This window comes from Myxocyprinus asiaticus, chromosome 9, assembly GCF_019703515.2.
Source record: "Myxocyprinus asiaticus isolate MX2 ecotype Aquarium Trade chromosome 9, UBuf_Myxa_2, whole genome shotgun sequence".
NCBI lineage: Eukaryota > Metazoa > Chordata > Actinopteri > Cypriniformes > Catostomidae > Myxocyprinus > Myxocyprinus asiaticus.
The window spans coordinates 37,792,451-37,800,414 of record NC_059352.1 but is presented as its reverse complement, the minus strand read 5'-3'; positions in this window follow the sequence as shown (position 1 = coordinate 37,800,414).

Genomic DNA, 7,964 nt, shown 5'->3' with positions numbered 1-7,964 from the left:
TGTTCTTTTCCTACTAATTTTGCAGTATTATAATACCATCTCCCTGTGCTGCTATTTTCCCACCTTTGTTGCCATAAATTTACTAGTTTCTTTTTAATCACTGATTTTACCTCACTTCTCCCCAGGGGTACTTTAATATCCACCAAGTTTTTCTTTAATGCTTTTTTTTTTTTTTTTTTTTGATAACTTATCAGCTATTTCATTCCCTGCTATCCCAATGTGTGCCGGTATCCAACAAAAGTACACTGTTATATCTGCTTTCAATCTGTACAATAATGTCTAGATTTCCATCAGTAGATCTTCTCTGTCAGTTCTTGTAGACATTATACTTTTAAGAACTGACGACGAATCCGAACAAATTACAGTCCTAATTGGCTTAGTCTGTTCAATCCACTGTAGCCCTACTATTATAACAATTAACTCTGTGGAATATACAGACAATTTATCAGTTATTCTTAGACTTATTTTTGTCTTAAATCTCGGAATATATACTCCTATACCAACTTTTTGATTTAATGGATCTTTAGATCCATCTGTAAACATCTGCATAAGAGAGTAAAAATGTCCTCTTATAAAAATATTGATTTCATTACTACTACTATACCCTTCTTCTGCTTTTTCCTGTTCATACTTCCATCCAAAACTATTTCCTCCATTATTTTTGTATTCCCAGCAATCTTTTAAAAGTGTGCGTGTGCGATGATTGTTGTCACTTCCTTGCAAGTTAACCCAATACATCATAGCTAGTTTTTCCCTTCTTAAGTCTAATGGCATCTCCCCCATTTCAACCCTGATGGGATCTAAAGGGGTTGATCTTATTGCTCCACAACAGATTCTAAGTGCTCTAGACTGTAAATTATCCAGTTTCTTCAATTCTGATTTAGATCCAGCCCCATACACTGCACACCCATAGTCTATACTAGAACGTATTAAGGCTTGATATACATGTAACAGTGAACTCTTGCTGGCTCCCCGTTCATACTTGGCTATTGAAGACATGCAATTTATTATACTTTTACATTTGTTTTCAATTTTCTTAAAATGTCTCTTCCATGTTAATTTCTCATCAAAGATTAATTCAAGATACTTGAATTCTGTCACTCTTTCTAGTGGTTGATCATATAATTTCAGAATCATTTGTTCCATTTTCTTTTTCTTTGTATAAATCATATATGAGTCTTTGGTACTGAAAATTTTAATCCCCAATCTATTGACCATTCTTCAACTTCACTTATTGTTTCTTGTATTCCTTTAACTACATTTCTTAAATTCCTACCTCTTTTCCATACTGCTCCATCATCGGCATATAATGCCTTTCCAATATTTGGTTTAACTTTTTCAAATATATCATTCATCATTAAATTAAATAAAATTGGACTGATGACACTTCCTTGTGGAGTCCCATTCATAATATCATACAGTGCTGACATTTCTTCCCCTATTCTTACCTGGAATGTACATTCAAATAGGAAATCTAATATCCAGTTATACATTCTCCCCCCTATTCCAAGTTTATTTAGTTTAATTAAAAGTCCTGCCCTCCATAAAGTGTCATATGGGCCCTGGCTTTTTGGATTCAGGAGCATTTATAGAAACCGAAATGGATTGTATAAACAATATAATCAGAATAATCTGAGGTCTGAATAATTTGGTAATCTGTACTTCATTTGTAATTTCATTAGTAATGCTTTGTTAAACTTTAATCAGGGATTTATTTATATGCGAGTTAAGAGCAAATAACCTATTTTAAAGGTGCTCATTAAACAGTTACTCCTCAAGAAATTAATTGTAATTTTGAAACATATGTATAAAATTATGACTACTCAATTGAAATGAAGAATCCAGTCATATCAGTGACATTATAAAAGATGTTTAAACCTTAATGCATACCTCAAGTCTTTAGTGACATCATTCCACCCCCTGTACCTCATCATTTTTTTCACATTTTTTTTGGAGTTATGCCCACACTTCTTTAGTATTCCTCAACCTTTCTCTTATGAATAGTGTAAAAATAATAATAATAAAAAACATTATAACTGCTTTATTACCATAAGTGTATGGGGTCATTAAAAGACCCTTTATATGTAATAGTATCAGGTTTTATGAATATTTTTTTTAATTATTTAATATCTATATAAGTTTACTATAACAGGAATTATATTTATTTATTACAAGACAAATGAGTACTGTATTCATCCAAATGACTACTATATCACATTGATTTTCTGTGCGACAATGGTGTATTATCAGCATTCCATGTGTATGTAAACATACATGTTATACATGCTATTTCTTTCTTAAGGTGACGCTGATGTGTCTGTGATTGACCTGATTTTCATTTGACATTGCTATTTGATAAAGAAGCAACGTGGAAGTAAACTATAGCAGGTGTAACACATGAACAGTATGATTTGGCTATCATGTGGGTGCACTACTGAAATTATGTAAGTTGTGCGTCTATTTAAAAATATAAACCATTTGTGTTTGAATTATGTAAGTTTAAGAGGACATGCATCCTTTAAAGGAGCAATATGTAACATTGACATCAAGTGTTTAAAATGGGTACTGCAGTCCAAATTCAAAATATTGGAGAGAGTTGTCTCCCTCACCCCCTCCTCCTCAGGGTACATTTACACGACAACGATGTTCTAAAAACGGAAACGTTTTTCCTTTGCTTTTTTTAAAAGTTTTGCGTACAGATGACAACGTTGTCAAAACGATCCCCGTTCACACGGATCCGCAAAAACGACTAAAAATGCTGTATTATGCATGCCAGGCCAGTAGTTGCCGATGTAACTTTGTAAAGAAACACTACGTGCCTGCGCACATAAGCATTTTTCCACAGAGCGGTGAATACAAACAATGAAGATGGCGATCGCTGGTCGTAGTAGTGATGCATTAAATCTACACTTTGCTGGAGAAGCATCAATAAACTCAAAATCTTGAGCAGCACAAACACAGTCCTCCGCCATTGTACTTTTGAATGTCTCGCGCGTTGCTTTGAAGAACTCGCACACATGCCTATAGACTGATCACGTAATACGCGTGCACATGACCTCATCGTTTTCACAAATTCGCGTTTTTGTACATTTACACAGAGACGATAACGGCATCATTTTCAAAAACTGGCACTTTGAAACCCGTTTTCAAAAGTTTGCGTTTTCAGGCCCCAAAACGCCGTTGTCGTGTAAACGAACAGCCAAAACACATAAAGTTTTCCGTTTTTTGTTGAAAACGTTGTCGTGTAAACAGCCCCTCAGACTCGAAGCACATGCGGGTTGCCAGGTTGAGGACATGCAACAGGAACGAGCAAACTGACAGTGGCAAGCGACGAGCTAATGTATACGTTTGCAATGTTTTTATTGTTTGCAAATTATAAACCAGCTCATGTGGCTTTTTTATAACTCTGTCAATGTTAGCTATGTATTGCTGGCTTCCATGGCTGCAGCGCGCTGTTTGCCCACTAACATGTTTCAAATCTGACAACCTGGGGTGTAGAAATACTACTGGGAAATGGGTAGTGGGCGGGATCACACAGGCCAAAACACAAACAATTTCCATCCCCAAGGACATTTCAAAATAGAATATACTGGCTGTAGCATTGTTTTTGTAGAAGCCAGAATTTCAACTTAACATGTTTCCTAAATCTCTGATAACATATTTTGATAATTTTATGCTTTAGTGCAGTAAATATATTACACCTTTAAACCCCTTTCAAACCCTTTTACAACAGTTATTTCAAATTTTACCACAATAGAGAGCAGGAGGCCTGTTTCGGTCGTGTCTAGAAAGGATCCCTCTCTTGTCAAGTTCTTGTGCGTGCACGTTGTGTTATGATGCTTTCGCCTGTGATTCTTACGCTCAGATATAAGCGTATTAAGATGGAGAGCATTAAAAACTATCAATATATCAATAATATAACATTTTTACTAGTGTGACTATTTGCACTAGATGTAAATACCTGCCACATAGTGTGGCTATTTGCACTGAAATAGTCTGGTGGAAACAAAGAAATTAAAGACAAACTGTTCCTTCAGTGTTAATGGTTTAGTATGATAAAATGGCGTGGATGTGATTTTTCCATGCGGACGATCTTGGTTCAAATCCACTTTTTTACCCAGTTTTCCCCATTCTGTTTGCTGTCTCCACTTTTAATATTTTCCTTCTCTACTTAGTAAATAAAATGAATATAAAGGTTGATTTTCTCGCAGTGATTTGGTCACGATGAAGGTCAGAGTGTTGAGAGAGAGGTTTGATCCGGGTAAAATTAACCATGGTTTACTTAAGTAATATTGTAGTAACCATGTTTTTTTTTGGCAGAAGCCATAGTTTATGGTGTTAACATAACCATGTTTTAGTGGTTACTATAAAATACCATGGTGATAGGCTACTATGGTTACTATATTAAAACCATGCTTAATTTTACCCAGATCAAACCTCTCTCTCAACACTCTGACCTTCATCGTGACCAAATCACTGCAAGGAAATCAACCTTTATATTCATCCTAAGAGGTTAGGATTAGGTTTAGGGGTATAGGTTGGTGTAGGGTGTCTGTGGGACTCTAAATAAACACACTGTTAGTATTTAATTAGGTTGCAAATAGTATCGGTCTAACACTTTTGCACTTAGTGCAAAGCTATTTACATTTAGTGCAAAGCTATTTACACTTAGTGCAAATAGTCTCTACCTTATTACTTTTATTAAGAAATCCTGTTGTATTCTTGAAATATAGCATCCCATGTTTTTAGGATACAGTAATATTTTGACAGAACTTCATGTTATTAAGGCACATATTACTTTAAATCTTAGATTCTGTTATTATGACTTAATTAGTTGACATTAACAGTAATTTATGAACTAAAAGGTGTTTGTGTTAAAAGGTGTGTGTGCAGTTGAATCGCAAAAAATAAATAAATAAAAATGTGTCCCCACTTAAGATATACTTCACTGAGGTGGGGATGCAATCTTTATTTATTAAAATATAAAGTAGCATTCGAGCAGATTAGATACCACTAGACCACCCAGTCTGACTCTTTAGAGCTGAGCTGATTGATGTACTTTTCCAGTGACCAACAGTATCTCATGACCAAAAGTAGCAGACGTAGAGCTAAAGTTATAAACTTTATTATGTGAAATATTTATTTTAGAACTTGATTTGATCATCAAAACTGAGTGTTCATCAAAACTTTAAAATAATCTTTTACAAGCGCTCCTCGTTGCTGTGCGACTTCAAATTAATGCCGTGTAAGAATCTCACGAGGTTGACGAGAGAGGGATCCCTTCTAGACACGACTGCCTGGTTCTTTTCTCATTTCAAGTTCTAACAAGTCAGGAGAGCATTCAATCTGCTTCAGCATCTGATGACATTTATTACATAATGCTGACATTGTTTACTTGTTAATATAAAAGTTAATCACAAAATTGGTTTACTAAATTAAAAAGAATTGACTTTGCATCTCAGATTTCTCTGGTATTCTGCCACAAAAAAGGGACATTTTCCCAGGAAAGGTCTTGGAATATCATGTTGCGTTGACTTACAAGAGTAATATAATTCACCTGTCAGAGTAGGCCTTAAAGGGGTCATGACATGAGGAATCAAATTTTCCTTTATCTTTTGACATATAAGAGGTCACTGTACTATAAAAACCAACCCAATCTCATGAAAATTCATACATAATTTAAGAGTTGGCTATTTTGTATAGTCTCGCACAATGTTGTTTGCATAAACTCGTACGACTTCATCACGTGCAAATTCCCGGCTGTCTAATGCGGAAGTAAGCGCAAGTTCCACACACGAAGTGTTAAGGACATCCTTATTAATATTATGCCCTTATCCAAACCCCTTATCTAAACTTAACCAATCAGTAGAGTGTGTAAACATGATAGGAAGCTGTTGTATGTGACAGAAGCAAGTAATTGTCACGTATTATATGGAAACGATGTCCAGCAACGTCATTGGCTGTAGTGAAAGTCGTAGGAATTCAAACAAGTGCAGTCGCACGATATCATATGAATTAGACAAAAGTCGTATGAATCCTGACGATTTCGCCCTGAGAGTGTGTTGATAAAAACATATTGTAAGTTTCAGAACTGAAAACTTCCTCCTTAATAGAAAAAGAGCTTTTATTTAAACCAAGCTCCAAAAATGGCTCATTTGGAATTCGTGGAACTTGTGATGTCACATGGACCAAATCACTGATATAAGGGGGACAACTGGATCTTTTGTCCCAGGCTTGAGGGGGGCCCGGACTGGAGGGAGGTCCACAGAACCTTTCCATATTTCATATTGTAGAGTGTATCTAAACGCATTCAGCGGGAGATGCGGATATAAACACGGAGACAGTGCGCAACCGTGAATACCGTCCTGGTAGCGCACGTTGATGGGGTAACTGTAATGTTCCCTCTGTGCTGTGCCCTACTTGCGCTGCGTGCTTAAAAGCTGCGAACCTCAATTTGATGTGCTCTATGCAAAAACAAGAGCAGCAGAAAATGATAGTCGATCAAATGAGTACTGTATCTAGATGCTTGACTTATAGAGAACAAGCTTAAACATAGTGAGCTTTGATTCAGAAACAATGAATTCAGCATGTTTCTTAGAGAACATGCAATGCGTTCCTAGTAGGCTATTCATACTGTATTAGTGGTCGACAGATAAGGGGTTTTCAGTGGTCCATTCTTAAACCAGTAAAATTAATGTTAATGAAAACATTAAAATGGTTATATTTATTATATTAGTGTTTATTAAAAAGTATAGGGAATAAGAAAATGCCTTCTTTAGTGTGTTGAAGCTTTAGAAATGGCTATAAACTCTTAACGTTAATATTAATAGTAATATAGTATGTCGTTATATCAAAATCTATTATGGATGTGGGATTGTTTATTTTGCACTCTCTTATGTTTTAGTTGATGTTCTTGTAATACACTAAACAATTAAGACAAAGAAGCTTCAATGATATTTAAATCTGATCAATGCTAAAGGTTAGTCTCAATCTCAGACAGCATGAAATACCCACAGACCATTCACAGCAAGCTAGATGCATATTGCAACATGGCAAAAGCTGGCAGAAAATCCATTCTGATTGACTGGCTGCTATAGGCAACTATTATGAGACAGGGGTGCACAGGTTTTTATCAGTTTATCAGATAAGCTACCAGGCTGCTACAATATGCACCTTAGAGAAAAAACTATTAGATTTGTATTATTATTATTATTATTATTAGCCATTGAATCTTTTAATAAAATTAAATACTGCTTGAAGCAGATTATGTGATTAAGTAATTGTTTGAATAAGTTATCACTTTGTTGCATGTTATACCACACTAAATAATAAAATAATACGTTAAAAAAAAAAGTCCCGACCACCTGGGGGCCTCCACCATAAATTTTGCCTAGGGCCTCTTAATGTCTAGAACCGGCCCAGACTGGAGGTGGGCCAACTGAACACATTTTGTACCGGGCCCAAGAATTCCTAACTGCAGCCCTGCTGATATACAGGTGCATCTCAATAAATTAGAATGTCGTGGAAAAGTTCATTTATTTCAGTAATTCAACTCAAATTGTGAAACTCGTGCATTAAATAAATTCAATGCACACAGACTGAAGTAGTTTAAGTCTTTGGTTCTTTTAATTGTGATGATTTTGGCTCACATTTAACAAAACCCACCAATTCACTATCTCAAAAAATTAGAATATGGTGACATGCCAATCAGCTAATCAACTCAAAACACCTGCAAAGGTTTCCTGAGCCTTCAAAATGGTCTCTCAGTTTGGTTCACTAGGCTATACAATCATGGGGAAGACTGCTGATCTGACAGTTGTCCAGAAGACAATCATTGACACCCTTCACAAGGAGGGTAAGCCACAAACATTCATTGCCAAAGAAGCTGGCTGTTCACAGAGTGCTGTATCCAAGCATGTTAACAGAAAGTTGAGTGGAAGGAAAAAGTGTGGAAGAAAAAGATG